General features: G+C 41.0%; 1 protein-coding gene across 3 annotated transcripts in view; it reads left to right on the plus strand.

The window, feature by feature from the left end:
- Nucleotides 1-339: 339 nt before the first annotated feature.
- PAIP2B (poly(A) binding protein interacting protein 2B) overlaps nucleotides 340-17,728 on the plus strand; it is a 45,845-nt gene continuing 28,456 nt past the window's right edge. Inside the window, exon 1 of one of the 3 annotated variants that reach the window (XM_019969951.2) lies at nucleotides 340-522. The gene's annotated coding sequence lies outside the window, so the exon portion shown is untranslated. The other 2 variants (XM_070798460.1, XM_070798461.1) reach the window with 2 other exon arrangements.

Consider the following 17,728-nt stretch of genomic DNA (forward strand, 5'->3'; position numbering starts at 1 on the left):
GAGATGCTGGGCCTTGGGCTCCTCCCCCACGTGGGGCCGGACGGATCCTTGGCCCAGTGCCTTATCCGGGAAAAGCATAGCGTCCATTCAACCTATCAGAGCTGGTGCCTCTCGCAAGGAGACGCTCCACCGGGAGGGAAAGAACGAAGGGAGCGAAAAGACAGACATTAACACCAATCAGAAGCTGAAATTTCTGAGGGAGTGGGCGGGCACTGCTTCACATTTAGGCCAATAACCAGCACACGTGCCCTTCTAGGTGACTGAGCGGCATCCTCTTTTGCCCAATAGACAAATGGGGCGGTGCCCAGCAACCAATGGCTTGGGTTCGGGGGCGGGGTGAGAAGCCAGTGTGCAGTAAGAGGTAACCTGACTAGGGGTAGAGGCGCTCCCCCGGTTCTGTGGCTCACGCTTTGGTACTAGGGACCGAGACTGTTCTGGCGACGGCGACCTCTGCGGCGACGGCTGAGATTCTCGAAAGAGTAGAGGAGGACGGTCCGGAGGAGGGGCTTCTAGTTAACGCAGGTGGGCTCGCGCGCCGGGTTGCCGGAGAGAGAACCCACGGGAAGCGCCACTCTCCCGGCTCTGGGGGCCCCTACGCCTCCCTTTGCGCTGCCATCGGGGCTGTGAGGGACGGTGCCCGCCTGCCCGAGCTCCTGTGGGGACGGTAAGCCGGCAGGTCCCACATCGCGGCTCTCGACGAGAAGGGGGACCGCGGGGGTCAGCCCCTGCCCCTCGGGGGCGCTGGGCGGTCTGTGGTCCCTTTCTCCCCGCACCCGCGCGCTATTCTAACCCCGCCCTCAACTCCCCTGACCCCTGCCCCACCCCCCAGTCCCCTTCTAATAGTCGAACTGAAGTCTCTGGCTTGCGTGTCCCTTCAGTGCCCGAGTGCGTGCCACACTGCTAGGCAAACTGACCAGTGCTGCCTCCTGCCGTCCTTCTTGCGGAGATGGGAAGGTGGAGGAGCTGCGCATCTCGCCCCTCCCCCATTCGCGGGACACCCCCTCCCCCCCCCGGCAACCACCACCCCCCCACCCCTACCCCGGCAACCACCACCCCCCCAACCCCTCGCCTTATTTGCATTTCTTAAACACTCTCCGCTTCCCGCGTTATTCTAGCCTTCATTGTTGATACCTCTAGTGAGTTAGGGACCTTGGCCACTTCTCTTCATCCTTCCCTTAAGCGAGTCTGCCCTTTGATCCCTCCCACCCCCTAAATTTCGTCCTCATCTCTCATAGAAACTAACATTTGCCCCTACCAAGCAGCTGGAAGGTGAACCCAAGAGACGCGGAATATACAGTACGGGGAGCTTTTGAAGGTTGGGGACTTTAATCAGTTTTGTTAATGGTAGCCGCTTTTTGCCTTCCTGAAAATGGCACTTGATCATTATATCCTTTTTGGAATCTGTCCCATTATAGTTGTTTGGTGATCATTTTTGAAAACGCAAATGAGAAGGGTTTACTGGCAGCAAGAAAGTTTTAAATGTATTATTATTTTTTTATTTAAATAGAATTGGGTTATACTTGAAACAGCTTAACTGGAGTGTCGGAGAATTTGCAGTATAAGTAATGGCTTGACCACCCTACTTTGTCATAAAATATAGGACATATTTTAGCTGTATGGCACTGTGATTTGGATAATATAGCATTAATCTCTTTAAAAACAGCATTTTGTAAGGTATCACTTTCATAACGTATCAGTTTGGGTTTCATTAGTGGTGGTTCTAGCCATATGTTTCTAGATAAAGTACAAACTATGTTGTGCCTAAATAAAATATGCCAAGAATTTTTATGGGGAAAAAGTAACCTATCATATTCAGTTTTGACTGAGACTTCAGGGTTTTGAAAATATTAATTTGAATGTTGGACAGTGAGGATTTTGTTTGAGGGGATGGATGAAATTGAAGTATGTGGATGAGCCAGCTGGGTCTTTTATCCTGTGTGCGTGGGGGAAGGGAGGAAGAAAGAAAATACAGGTGTCCAAAGCCTTGTAGATTCAAACCATGCTTCATTGCATGACTTTACACAAATTGAAGTTATTTTTCCTAGCTATTAGTGGGGAAATGTAAGCAGTGAGTTCAACATGGTGCCTGCTGTGTTTTAGCCAGAATTTTACAAGCCTTTGTGAGAAATTCGTGTTGTTTTCCTTATTTGTGACATATGTCACAAATACCTTGTATTTTACTATGGTAAAACTGTATCTTATATATAGAGAAGTAAGTCTAATAGAATTAAAAGGAGTCTTTAATCTGAAGAGGCAGCATTGTCTAATGCTCAAACCATATGTTTGAGCCCTGTTAATATGGAAAATCACACTGAAAAGAGGAAAATCTTAAAACTGCTGTAATAAATGCCTAGATGTCTAGAACAACAGCAACAAAATTATGACAGAATTATTAGCAATCATCAAATAAAAGTCCTAGACAAATTACAAATCTATGAATTGGTTATTACACTATTGTGAGTTGGTATAAGGCTGCAGTTGAAAACCAAACTTTTTGTACCATCTTTTCAGATGTATTTGTGCTTAGTAATTACTCCTTTGCAAATTTAGAGCCATAACTATGATTTTTTCAGAGACCCTTGCCTTTAAGGAGCTCATAGTTTGGTGGAAGAGAGACCTGGAAACCAAGAATTAAATGCAGAGGGAGAGGTTCCATAGTGGAAGATGTGTACAGGGCATAGAGAAGCACTGTGGTACGGTGTTCTGGCCTCATGTCCCACTGCTGTGGACTTTCTGAAGTGCCTTTTCCCAAACTACCTGCTTATTTCACATACCTGGGCTTTTCTCTGTAGGTACTGTTCTCTCTTAAAAGACTTTTCCGTACCTTCTGTGCCTGGTGAGGTCCTACTTGAAAATCTTACTGAAGCCTCACACTGCCTCCTCTCCATTCAAATAATTGTTATCTGTATTTTTTGTTATCTCATTATAAATAATTACAGTTGATTCTCACTATTCATGAGAATATATAAAATCACACAGAGCACTAAATTAGTGAATACTGAACGATTGCTCCTGGGAAGTATGTTCATATCTCACATAGATTTTAATCTTTTCCTAAATACAACTCATTCTGGTAGATTCTATTTCTTTATTTTACAGAAGAGAAAATGAGGTACAGAAGTGTTAAGTGACTTGCCTGAGGCCAACCCCTAACAGGTGCCAGAGTTCAGAAACCCTGCCCACCCCCCTACCACTGCACTGCACTGCCCCCTACTGACCTGCGTCCTGTATCATCCCCACAAAAGCTGAAACTAAAAAGCAGAGCACTGCCTAGTTTGACCTTATCTGGGAACGTGCTCAGGAGTGACTCAAAATTTTTGCCACTCTGTGCATGTCCGTGAATGACTGCCAAAGCACCATCAGTGTTGATTTAGGGGTTACAAGTAAATTTTAGCCAAGTAGGCAGATTCGCAAATAGAGAAGGCAATGGCACCCCACTCCAGTACTCTTGCCTGGAAAATCCCATGGGCGGAGGAGCCTGGTGGGCTGGAGTCCGTGGGGTTGCGAAGAGTCGGACACGACTGAGTGACTTCACTTTCACTTTTCACTTTCATGCATTGGAGAAGGAAATGGCAACCCACTCCAGTGTTCTTGCCTGGAGAATCCCTGGGACGGGGGAGCCTGGTGGGCTGCCATCTATGGGGTTGCACAGAGTCGGACACGACTGAAGTGACTTAGCAGCAGCAAATTCGCAAATACAGGATCTACAAATAATGAGGATCCAGTGTACTTGCAAATGAGCCCTGGAATCTATTTCAGAGTAACCCTCCCTGCAACTCACTGTAGAATGTGCCTTTAACTGCTTTGAGAATTCATTCTCTTATTCATTTATTCAACAAATATTTATTAAGCACTTACTGTAAGCCAAGCACTGTTTTAGACTGTGGTGTGGTGCTGCCCTTGTAGATGCTCTATTTGAATAACAAAGACAGACAGCTAACAGTCTGGAGCTCAGGAGAGAGGTCTAGTTTGGAATTAGAGATTAATTTGACCAAGATAAAGCCCTGTGGGGCCCCTCCCATTTCACATCCTCTTAACATACTGATTTCCACTACATTTCTGTTCTACCCCATGCATATACTCTTCCTTTTGAGCCTCTCTACTTGTCATTAGTTGATTTTGAGGCTGTTTACTCATATAGCTGGTAGGATATTATAGAAGAATCAGATTGACCTGGTCTTTAATTTCTGCATTTGCCACCTACCACCTGAGTGACTTTGGTCAAGCTGTTGAACTTTTAAAGCCTGTTTCCTGATTTCAGAAGTGGTGATCTGATGTGCTAGGCCCTTGTTGGTAGAGCGGAAGAGACACACACATATTACTTTTGATGCTGAGGGTTTAAAGTAAACTAGAATGGAATATCATCTTAACCACCATATTGTCTGTTGGCCCTAGTGCTCTCAGAACCTTAGGATAGGTTTAGGATTTAAGCTCTGAAGACCTACTTTCCTTTGTTTTGTTCACTCAACATTTGTGTTTCCTAAGAGAGAGTATCTGATTGGATTGTTTTGTCACCTTCCAAAATGGAGGACTCCTATCCAGCAAAATTTTGAACCAAGCCATGTCCTAAGTGATGTTCCTCACGTTCAGCCTGTAGATTGTCCTTAGAGTTCTGAGTTTGGTCCAGGAGTTTATAGCCAAAGAAGTGGATTGGTTTCATGTATTATCTATGACACAGACTGAAGCATATACAGAAAGAACCCCTTGGTGACAATTTCTTCAGAAAACAACTGAGTATAGAGTGGTCCTTAGAGCTTCATGGACTTCTGTCCTATTCAAATACTTGTCTATTCAAATACTGTCCTATTCAAATCCCATGATCATAGACAGTGTTTAATAAAGCACCTAACAAAGTAATTGTTACATGTCAAATATTGCATAGATCTTCCTTTTGATGTTGCATTTGACATTATTATAGTGTGGTTATTTGCTTATATGGCTGGCTTCTTATATGACTATTCTCCATGAGGGAGGGTTAACATCTTCATCCTCTATCTTTGGCACTTAGTTCTGTGCCTGAGGCATGGTAATAAATGCACAAATGTCTGACTTAAGGAATTCCTTAACTCTTCCTGAAAGGATGGAAGGATAGGAAAGCTTCCCAGAGAAAATATTGTTTAAGCTGGTTCTTAAAGAATGAGTAGGAAGGTTTTCTAGATGAATAAAACCTTGAGACAGCATTCCAAATAGGGACTAGCAGTTGCAAAGACACAGAGATATAAAAAGATAATGAAGTTTATTATATACTCCTAGCAGATTAAAACAACAAACAAAAATCAAAATCATTGGGCTTGGTCGGGAGGCATGTCACAACTGAATTAACTTATGATCATAGCTGCTCAGTAACAGATGCAAATTTTAGGGAGAAAGTATAATATCCTCAGGTTGTTGGCAGAGTATCAACAGTTTAGAAATACAAATATTGACTTTGGGGAACTTTTACACTGTAGTGAATTCATCATGAAGGTCATTATGTGTATGCACTGTTCAAGGTACTGAAAATGTAATCAAACTTACTCTCAAGAGGCTAAAAAGCTAGCAAGGAGACAGATAAATGATTTATTGTGTAAGTGAGGTAATAGAGATGAGAATAAAGTGCTATCTGAACCAGGAGAAAGGAGTATTTCATAATATGAAACGCTGGAGGAAGATTTCTCAAGTGAGGTGGCTTTTGAGCTGTGCCTTGGTGGAGTGCACTAGACCAAAAATAGGGACTTTGTGAAGACAATTAGTGGTAGGAAAGATTTAAGAATTATCCCTTTTTGCTATATCTGTTTTGGGCATTCAGTTAATAGTTACATTTGTTCAGGCAGTGTCTGTGAGCATAAGAAGTGAATAATTATGTCATAGTAGAATTTTGTGTCAAAATAAACTGGGTTAAAGTTTTCTGAAATGCAGGGCATCTCTAAAGTCTTTATTATATTAACATCCTTAATGGCTCTCCAAAGTATTGTATTCAACCCACCCCCCACAGCATACCTAAACATCTTTTGGAACAGAATTATATGAGACAGAATTTGAGGAATGATGAATTAAAATGTATTTTTAACAAACCAAGATTTATCGGTAGTCTCCATGTCCACTGTAAAATAATGTATATTTCTATAATCTCATAGATAAGAAGGAGAGGAAGGAGAGACATTTGGAGAGAAAGAATACATTCTAGCCAAGTTATTATCATCTTGGTCAATATGTCCCAAATTTAATAAATAATTATTATATGATCATCTCCTCCCTTGAAAAGTATAGCTTGTTCATATTTTGAAGTTTTGTAAGGTGATCAGACACACCCTGGGAAGATACAGAACCAGAGCAGGAGTCAGTGGTGGAGGCAGAGGCAGAGGCCACCTTAGAGTGGTACTCTTCCACCTTGAGAGAATGCTGCTTTTATTTTGCATTCATTTTAGGCCATATTAGACATACATTTTGCCAGTAGGGCATTTTAAGAGCATACTGAAAATCCACACCCTTTTCTGAGTCTGGAATTTCAGGAGTTGATTGCCAGTGTTTTCTTTTCAATAAGATTTGATTATATGAGAATTAATTAATGACCTTGCTGTATAATTTTAATTCATTTGTCAAATTTTGATTATGATTTAACTCCCAAGGTATTGTTAAAACTAAGAAAGCAATGATCACGCTTTTGATATGAATTTGAAGTCAGATCTATGTTTGAGATTTGTCTCTGCCAACTTTCTATCTGAATGACCTTGGGAAACAGCTGCCTCACCATCTGTAGCCTCTTTTTACACTTTTTTTCCTTTCCCATTTTGACAAAGTGAAAATACATAGGGGTAATATAATAATTAAATGATGCATATAAACACTTTATGAACTCTGAAGTGGTATACAAATAAAAGACAGACTGAATAAATGCATCCAGTTTAATTTTCATTAACATTTTTAGTCTTTAATTTTATATTATAAAAATAGTACTTATTCGCCACAGTAAAATTGAAAAGTATTGAGAGGCAAAAGCAGGGAAAAGCTACAAAGCACTTCATGAATCTACCATATTGAGACAATGGTTAACATTTTGATGGTTGTATACTTTCTATGCATATTTGTGCATATGCATTATTTAATAGTAACAGGTTTATCTTGGGTGTTTTGTTGGGGTCACTTTATTTTTCTAGGTCCCCTAAGAGTACATTTGCTTGGTTCAAGGAATTGTTAAGTCTTTTGCTACATATTGCTATGTATAATGAGAACAGGAGCTGACTTCTCAGCCTGGTGAAATGTGCCACCTTGCAGTAATCTAATATCCTGCACCACTTCAGAAGCATCATGAAAGACACATTCAGAAATGAACTTAATGTATTTACATAGTTATGCTTGGTATTGTTTGTAGTAGCATGAAAAGGATAACTCCAGTGTATCAACAGGAGCTAGTTAAGTAAACTTTGATACATCCAAAACCATGGAATATTGTATAGCTGTAAAAAGAATGAGGAAGAGAAAAACAAGGGTAGAATAAGAATATACATTGCTTATAATTTGCAAAAAGAAATTCTGAAATGATATATAAGAAACCAATGAAAGAAACAGAAGTAGGGATCAGATTTCACTATATATGCCTTTATATATGCATGCATGCTGAGCTGCTTCAGTTCTGTCTCTTTGCGACCCTGTGGACTATAGCCCACCAGGCTCCTCTGTCAATGGGATTCTCCAGGCAAGACTACTGCAGTGGGTTGCCATGCCCTCCTCCAGGGCACCTTCCTGACCTAGGGATCAAACCCATGTCTCTTATGTCTCCTTCATTGGCAGGCAGGTTCTTTATCACTACCACCTGGGAAGCCCATATATGTATATTATAAAATTTTTCTGAATCATATATTTGTATTACCTTTTCCAAAAAATGAGTGAAGAAATGAATGAATGAATGAAATGGAGTGAGGAGAAAAAGGGATCTGAGCTGCTGCCCATCTCTTTAGTATCAGGTGAATACATAGTATTAGTATAGTGGGAAAGATTAGAAGAGAGGCCCCAGGAAGGATTTGGCAGCTTTATTTTTCTTGTTTACTCAGTTTTGTATATTTAAAAAAATATTGAAACTGCCAAATGGCAGTCCCCATTGCTTCAATTGCTTTTTTTTCATATTCACTTGTATTTTTACATATGCATATGTATTATTTTTAATTGTGTTTACATTTCTAACATTTTTAAACTTACCTAATTGTTTTTTTTTTTTTCTGTGTCACTATAGGAGGACCTTTAAAAAAAACGAAGATAGGGCAGTTTTGTATAGTGCACATTCCCAAAGTGGTCTGAGCTACCTCAAGAGGCAGGAAATTTAAGCCCTCTAGTTTATATGGCACATACATACATTAGAAAAAATAAGAAAAAGAAAATAACATTTGCCCCTGATTATAAAACCACACTTTTAAGTAATAATTCAGAATGCAAAATAAAAGGAAAAAAATCTTTAATTTTGCCACCAAAAACATTCTATTTTTTGCTTTTTAGATCTTTTTATGCATATAAACCTTTCCAAAAGTAGAATTATAATATCTGTTTTTCTTCAGTTGTTGAAATGCTTAGGTAGAGGTTTGTGTTTTTTTTCAATTTTTTAAATTTTAGACCACCCTTGCATTTCTGGGCTGAACCCTATTTGATCATAACTTTTTTGTCTTGCTTTATTTTTAAATAATTTGCTTAATTTTATTTGATCCTGTTTTATTTGAAATTATATGTTTGTAGCATGGAAAATATTTTAAAAATATTGTCTCTGAAAGTATATTTAAGACATTCTTAACTTATAGAACACAAAGAGCATTAAATTTTCCAAATAACATGAATAAGGCTGAGTTCATCAAAAGGTATGTGAATATTGCTAGGGCTCCAACCTCATAACACATTTAAATTAATTTTCAGTGAAGTCTGCTAGTTTGAAAATTAACAAGTTTTTCACATACTGACTCACTATTCCCTGGTTGTTCAATCTAGAGCCCATGATATTTGTTAGTTAAAATATTTCTGGCATGCTTATGGAATTAGTTTTTTTTTTTTTAATGGAGTACAATTGCTTTAGAATGTTGTTTAGTTTCTCCTGTACAACAAAGGGAATCAGCTATACATACACATATATCCCCTCTTATTTGGGTTTCCTTCCCATTTAGGTCACCACAAAGCATTGAGTAGAGTTCCCTGGACCATACAGTAGGTTCTCATTAGTTATCTATTTCATACATGTGTATGCATGCTAAGTTGCTTCAGCCGAGTCCGACTCTGCGACCCTATGGACTGTAGCCCACCAGGCTCCTCTGTCCCTGGGATCCTCCAGGCTTGCAGTGGGCTGCCATGCCCTCCTCCAGGGGATCTTCCCAATTCAGGGATCAAACCTGCATCTCTTGAGTCTCCTGCATTGGCAGGCGAGTTCTGTACCAATAGCGCCACCTGGGAAGTGCACTTTATATATAGTAGTGTATATATGTCAGTCCCAATCTATCATTTTATCCCGCTCTCCTTCCGTCCTTGGTATCCATAAGTGAAAGTTGCTCAGTCATGTCCGACTCTTTGCGACCCCATGGACTATACAGTCCGTGGAATTCTCCAGGCCAGAATACTGGAGTGGATTGCCTGGTGGGCTGCCGTCTATGGGGTCGCACAGAGTCGGACGCGACTGAACTGACTTAGCAGCAGCAACAGCAGGCTGGGGCCTGGTAATTTGCATTTCTAACAAGTTCCCAGGTGATACTGATGCTGGTGGGCCAGGGACTAAATTTTGAGAACCATTGCTGTATCAGTTCAGTTGCTCAGTCGTGTCTGACTCTTTGCAACCCCATGAATCGCAGCACGCCAGGCCTCCCTGTCCATCACCAGCTCCCGGAGTTCACTCAGACTCACATCCATCGAGTCAGTGATGCCATCCAGCCATCTCATCCTCTGTCGTCCCCTTCTCCTCCTGCCTCCAATCCCTCCCAACATCAGAGTCTTTTCCAATGAGTCAAGTCCTTGCATGAGGTGGCCAAAGTACTGGAGTTTCAGCTTTAGCATCATTCCTTCCAAAGAAATCCCAGGGCTGATCTCCTTCAGAATGGACTGGTTGGATCTCCTTGCAGTCCAAGGGACTCTCAAGAGTCTTCTCCAACACCACAGTTCAAAAGCATCAATTCTTCAGCACTCAGCCTTCTTCACAGTCCAACTCTCACATCCATACATGACCACTGGAAAAACCATAGCCTTGACTAGACAGACCTTTGTTGGCAAAGTAATGTCTCTGCTTTTCAATATGCTATCTAGGTTGGTCATAACTTTCCTTCCAAGGAGTAAGCATCTTTTAATTTCATGGCTGCAGTCACCATCTGCAGTGATTTTGGAGCCCCCAAAAATGAAGTCCACTGTTTCCACTGTTTTCCCATCTATTTCCCATGAAGTGATGGGACCGGATGCCATGATCTTCGTTTTCTGAATGTTGAGCTTTAAGCCAACTTTTTCACTCTCCACTTTTACTTTCATCAAGAGGCTTTTTAGTTCCTCTTCACTTTTTGCCATAAGGGTGGTGTCATCTGCATATCTGAGGTTATTGATATTTCTCCCTGCAATCTTGATTCCAGCTTATGTTTCTTCCAGTCCAGCATTTCTCATGATGTACTCTGCATATAAGTTAAATAAGCAGGGTGAAAATGTACAGCCTTGACATACTCCTTTTCCTATTTGGAACCAGTCTGTTGCTCCATGTCCAGTTCTAACTGTTGCTTCCTGACCTGCATACAGATTTCTCAAGAGGCAGGTCAGGTGGTCTGGTATTCCCATCTCTTTCAGAATTTCCCACAGTTCATTGTGATCCACACAGTCAAAGGCTTTGGCATAGTCAATAAAGCAGAAATAGATGTTTTTCTGGAACTCTCTTGCTTTTTCCATGATCTAGCAGATGTTGGCAATTTGATCTCTGGTTCCTCTGCCTTTTCTAAAACCAGCTTGAACATCAGCAAGTTCACGGTTCACATATTGCTGAAGCCTGGCTTGGAGAATTTTGAGCATTACTTTACTAGCATGTGAGATGAGTGCAATTGTGCAGTAGTTTGAGCATTCTTTGGCATTGCCTTTCTTTGGGATTGGAATGAAAACTGACCTTTTCCAGTCCTGTGGCCACTGCTGAGTTTTCCAAATTTGCTGGTACATTGCTGTATACTAATTGTAAATTCTAGAAATCTGGTTCTAGAAGAAAGCTGAATTTAGTCTGGGAGTGTAACAAGTGAGGAGGTTAGGGAGCAGATCATGAAAGACTCAACTGCTTCTGCTAAGCACAGTGTCTGAGTTCAGGAAATGAGCAGTATATAGGGATATGACACAATTCTTGTTTCATGATTGGAAATCCTAGCCAAATATCAAGTGAGAAATTTTATTTCATTTGCAAAGCTTAGAGACCAGGGGATTCTGGTCAAATAGGATTAAGTGATTAATCCATAAGAATGGGGGTTATTTTTATGTCTCTTCTATATTCCCCACTTAACATTTAGCCTTGCTTTAGAAGGGCTGATGTTTGTTTTAACTGGGAAAGTGCTTTGAGTGCTTATTAAAATGAAAGTTTTGTGTGTTTTTAAAGATATCAGCTATATTTATTCTTAAAAATTTTTAAACAGTCATTTAAGAGAATAAGAAAAACTACTTTTGAAAAAGAAAACTCACTGGAATTATTTTATATGTTGGAGAATATCATCTGCTTCATAAATCATCAAGCATTTTATGGATTTTTTTTTAAAGTGGTTCGGTAATTGTTTGAGGTAATACTAGTAATTTTCATAATCTTTCTGAAGATAAAAAATGAAGGCCAAAATCATAGACCTGGCATAGAAGCTGGGTGCAGGAGACAGCTATGAAGGAATAGATAGATATATGCACACATCTACACACACACATACATACATATATAAAATATATATATATATTTTTAAATTACGGTTATTATTTTAGCTAAAGAGAAAGATACTTGTTCTGAATTTAGACATCAACTCTGGAAGCCACACCTTTTCCTCAAGGAGTTTTGCTTCAACAGGTTTTTCTCACTTGTCTGCTACCTCGTTTCTGTTGTTCCACTGCTGACACCCTTAGCTGTCAAGTTGACCAGCTGGTCCCTCATTGACTGCTGGAGGAACAACTGGTATTACAGACAGTGGGTGGGACAGACTCCCTACTCGGAAACGTTCTTGTTTTCCTCCCACCCCCACAGAGGAGAATTAGGAGGAGGAAAAGGAGAGTAGAACTAGATCCTACAGGTCAGGCCAGTGCTTCTGAAGCTTGCTGCGCATCAGAAACAACCCACTGACTCTCTAATGTGCAGTATATTTGTGGGCCCCACCCAGAGACCTTCTGAATCTCGAGCTGATAGAATGCAGCCTGGGGGCTGCATTTTTAACAAGTTCCTGAAGAAATCTTGTGTAGCCAGATGGACTCTATGCCTCAGGCTACACCAGTGCTGGTCCTGGGTGAATTTTCACCAGCAGTGCTAAAGTAAAGGGCTTCCCAGCTTGCGCTAGTGGTAAAGAACCCACCTCCCAATGCAGGAGACAGAAATGAGGGTCCTGTCCCTGAGTCGGGAAGATCCCCTGAAAGAGGGCATGGCAACCCGCTAGAGTATTCTTGCCTGGAAAATCCCACAGACAGAGGAGCCTGGCGGGCTACAGTTCATGGGGTCGCAAAGAGATAGACATGACTGATGCAACTTAGCAGTCGGGCAGGTGGTAAAATAAAGTTAGGACTACATAGTGTTTTTTATAAAATTACATTTATTCAATACAAAGAATTAGGAGTTTTTGCCTTAAATTAAGGCCTTTTTATATTTTGTGGTGTTTAAAATATCCTTTTATAAAATTATGTTGATAAGGATGTTTTCTGGGCTTCCCTCATAGCTCAGTTGGTAAAGAATCCACCTGCAATGCAGGAGACCCTGGGTCGGGAAGATCTGCTGGAGAAGGGATAGGCTACCCACCCCAGTATTCTGGCCTGGAGAATTCCATGGACTATACAGTCCATGCGGAGAAGGCGATGGCACCCCACTCCAGTACTCTTGCCTGGAAAATCCCATGGACGGAGGAGCCTGGTAGGCTGCAGTCCATGGGGTTGCGAAGAGTCAGACACTACTGAGCAACTTCACTTTCACTTTTCACTTTCATGCATTGGAGAAGGAAATGGCAACCCACTCCAGTGTTCTTACCTGGAGAATCCCAGGGATGGGGAAGCCTGGTGGGCTGCCATCTATGGGGTCGCACAGAGTCGGACACGACTGAAGCAGTTTAGAAGCAGTAACAGCAGTAGCAGCAGCAGCAGCATACAGTCCGTGGGGTCGCAAAGAGTCAGACACAACTGAGAGACTTTCACTTTCACTTTTCAAGGATGTTTTCTATCACCCTTATTTAGATAAAACAAATTATAATCTTATGTTGTCCTCGAAATACTTGTAAAAATTGATTGGTCTGTGAAATCCTAAAGATTGAGTATCTCTTATCTACTCATTCTTTTTAAGTCACTTTTTAAATACTTTGAAATACAGGTTCATAGAGAGTCCTAAATTTTTGGCTAGATAAATTTTGGAATTCAGGATTTTTCAGATTTTAGAGATGCTTTCTCTGTATGTTATATAATGCCTCAGGGGTTTGGCATAGAACCTGTAGTCACATGCATTAATATTTCTGAGGAAAGCAAGAGTATTCACTCTCAGTAAGATAAATAAAGCCTATGTATAGCTTCACATCAGTTCAGGCCAAGTTCTACTGTCAACTGAGTTTTGACATGAAAGCATATGGACATTTTTTAGCTTTTAGAGCTTTCTGGATTTTGGAGTTGTGCATAGGAATAGGATGGACGTGTTTGGCGTCTGCTTTCTCAACCTCAAAGTGCCGGCAAGCTTCAAATTAAATGGAGCTGAGTGTGTTTATGGTAGGGAATAATTTATTCTGATTTAACACACTAGTGTGTGATGTGACCTCATTTGTATTTTCCTTCCAAAGACTAGTCCTTTTGTTGAGGGGCATTTTTCTTCAGCCTGGTTCCCCCAACTCCCATTTGCAATCTTTGAGAAAAATCAGTTTTACATCCAAGCCATCTGGAACTAAAGTGAGAAGTGTAAGAGTGTAGAGCAGTGGCTAAGAGTGTGGGCTTTGGGCACAGAAAGACTTAAGTTTAAGCCCCGATTCTGGCACTCACTAGATTGCGCCTTACTTTAAAACAAATCTCTGAATGTTGGAGATTTCCTCTGAAAAACTAGACCATCTACCTCAACAGGATTGCTGTGGAGATTGAGAGAGAATGTTAGTGAAGTACTTAGCAGAGCTTTTGTTTTATTCTCATCTTTTCCTGCTGGTATTTGGGTAGATTATGTGCTTCCCTCTGTGCAACTGGATTTTCGTGTGGTACCCTCTCCTTCCCTTAGAGGTTCTGAGTTGCTACACTTTCCCAATTCATGACCCGCTTCTGTTCCATTCTTGTGTCTTAGACATCAAATCCTGCCTCATCAGTGATTTCCACACCAAAAAATCCACAAACTCCTAAGCTTTATATGGAGCTAGTAGTTTCACCAAAAATGGAGTGTCTTAGGGTAGAGTCCACATTATGCAGAATGAGGCCTTTCACTGTCTGAAATGTACCACTCATTTTTTTCATCTTTACCTTACTCCAGCACTGTGTTCCCACTAACCAGGGAAATCTTTTGCTTTCTCCCATGAAGCAATTCTCTTACTCTGGTCTCTCAAGGCTCACCTTCTACAGCAAACTAATTTTAAAGGAGTTTCTCCCACCCTAAATGGTACCTTTCCTAAAAAGATTTCTAGTGAATACAGTTTTCTTAACCTGATTACACATGCATTTCAACTGCTTAGCTCCTTTTTCCCTTCTATGATGTGGAAAACGATTCTTTTTTTCTAGAAATATATCAAATAAAATGAGTATGTGGTCCTTTTTGGTGATATTTGTTGAGATTCATGTTGTGGATTTCTTCCAGTTTAGATAATCCTCTCTAGTAAGAATCTGCAGCTAGTGAAGAGAATGTTATAGCCACCTGGTATTATTAAATGCTAAAATAGTAAACAAGAATATGTAAAATATTTTCAAAGAATAGAATTAAGAGATTTTTTTTCCCCCTCAAGAGTAAGTTAACCTGTAAAAACAGATTCCTGAGTGATACTGTCGCTCACTGGCTGTAGGGAATAATTGTTAATACTCAGTGAAGAATGCTTAGCCCATGTCCAGGCCCCTGAAAGCATGGGCTTCCCTTCCTAAGACGTGGAATTTAGAATATAGCATTCTAGAAATGGTACTTTGTCAACAGATTGTTTATTAAAGACTTGATGGGCACATAAGACATGCTAGAAAATGTAAAGGGGCTTCCTTGGTGGCTCAAGAGGGTAAAGAATCTGCCTGCCATGCAGGAGACGTAGGTTCGATCCCTGGGTCGGGAAGGTCCCAGGGAGACCAGCATAGCAACCCACTCCAGTATTCTTGCCTGGAGAATCCCATGGACAGAGGGGCCTGGCAGGCTACAGTCCATGGGGTCGCAAAGAGTCAGACACAACTGAGTGACTAACACACATACAGAAAGTGTAAAAGACTTGATTATTGCCCTCAGGAAACTTCTGAGATTATAAATAGACCATTCCCAAAATAAATAACGAATAATTATCACTGGCTACTACTACTAAGTCACTTCAGTCGTGTCCGACTCTGTGCGACCCCATAGACGGCAGCCCACCAGGCTCCCCCGTCCCTGGGATTCTCCAGGCAAGAGCACTGGAGTGGGTTGCCATTTCCTTCTCCAATGCACGAAAGTGAAAAGTGAAAGTGAAGTCGCTCAGTTGTGTCCAACTCTTAGCGACCCCATGGACTGCAGCCTACCAGGCTCCTCCATCCATGAGATTTTCCAGGCAAGAGTACTGGAGTGGGGTGCCATTGCCTTCTCCGAATTATCACTGGAGTATATGTATAATCAGTTGTAAAATAGGGATGGAGGTGGGGGAGACCTTAGGCAGAGATTGTATTTAGGCTTCTATAGTGGCATTTCTCGGAGAAGGCAATTGGCACCCCACTCCAGTATTCTTGCCTGGAAAATCCCATGGACAGAGGAGCCTGGTAGGCTGCAGCCCATGGGGTTGCAAAGAGTTAGACACGACTGAGCGACTTCACTTTCACTTTTCGCTTTCATGCATTGGAGAAGGAAATGGCAACCCACTCCAGTGTTCTAGCCTGGAGAATGCCAGGGACAGGGGAGCCTGGTGGGCTGCCGTCTATGGGGTCGCACAGAGTCAGACACTACTGAAGTGACCTAGCAGCAGCAGCAGCAGCAGCAGCGTTTCTAATACTATTATACATTTATACATTTTAAAAGCAAGTTATACTGCCATCATATCAGTCTAAGACATTTAGAAGCCTTGGTTATTCAGAAAAGTTACATATTTCATATGCAATAATTTGCCTATAGGAATATTTTGGTTAATGTTATCTGTTAAAGATTTCAGTTTGTAATATCTTCCCTGTTAGTAGCACTTAATACCTTGTATTTAGTAGTATTTAATACTGTATTTGGAGATGTCAAAGTCCCCAACTACTGCTTGATGTTATTCTGGGAGGACAGACAATTAATGGACTTTTCCTGGGGATCCAGAATATACTATTGACTGTAATCAAGTGTTGATTCTGCCTTTGGAAGTGGGTTTAAATGCTGTATAGAGAATACTTGATATCTGTTCTGTATATTTCCAGTAGAATAATTTTAATATCACAGAACATCCTAGGCATTGTTTATAAAGGTTTGTGAGTTGTTGCTGCTGCTGCTGCTAAGTCGCTTCAGTCGTGTCCGACTCCGTGTGACCCCATAGACGGCAGCGCACCAGGCTCTCCCATCCCTGGGATTCTCCAGGCAAGAACACTGGAGTGGGTTTTGTGAGTTGTTAGTTAGATTTAAAGTGTAATAATCAGATAAGTACATAAGGCAATTAATTAATTAGTGAAATACTTGGTAGTTAAAGACTTCTCAGATCAAAGAATTTATTATACTTGGCCATTAATTTGTTTTTTAGCTTCGCCTTGCAGCATGCAGGATCATAGTCCCCAAACAGGGATTAAACCTCTGTCCTCCACAGTGGAAGTGTGGAGTCGTACCACTGGAAACCAGGAATTTTTTTTTAATTAAAAAAAATTTTTTTGCAAAGAGCATTCACAAAGTTGATGTTTTGTAAAACACCAATTTGAGAACTGCTGATGTGTAAGAATTAGGGAAATTGAGATTTGTTCTATTTCACATAGTGTTTGCCACTGTCTTAGAGGAATTGTTCTTAGTCTTTAGTCTTTCTGTATATCAGAATCACCTATAGCAGTTAATAGGCAAAAATACAATGTTGGGGGACTTCCCTGGTGGGCCAGTGGTTAAGAAGCTACCTTTCAATGCAGGGGACACAGGTGTGATCCCTGGCAAGAGAGCTAAGATCCCACTTGCCACAGCTAAGATTCAGTGCAGCCAAAAATAAAGAAATGAATATTTACCAAGAAAAAATACATATATGTATATATACAAATGTCAGGCCTTGGCTCAGGCCCAGCAAACTATAGCAAGCATATTAACATTCTCTTGGGAAGTTCTTTCCTTGCATCCAATGAAAGATAACTGATGGAGCATTTGTGTATTGAAGTCAATATAGGAAAGCCTACCAGTGTGATTACTTACTTGTTTTCTGTTAAAGGCCATGCAGCTTCTTTGAGAACAAATGAAACGGAAATAGAGGGGACAAGGTCATTC

Source organism: Bos indicus, chromosome 11 (genome assembly GCF_029378745.1).
Source record: "Bos indicus isolate NIAB-ARS_2022 breed Sahiwal x Tharparkar chromosome 11, NIAB-ARS_B.indTharparkar_mat_pri_1.0, whole genome shotgun sequence".
Taxonomy (NCBI): domain Eukaryota; kingdom Metazoa; phylum Chordata; class Mammalia; order Artiodactyla; family Bovidae; genus Bos; species Bos indicus.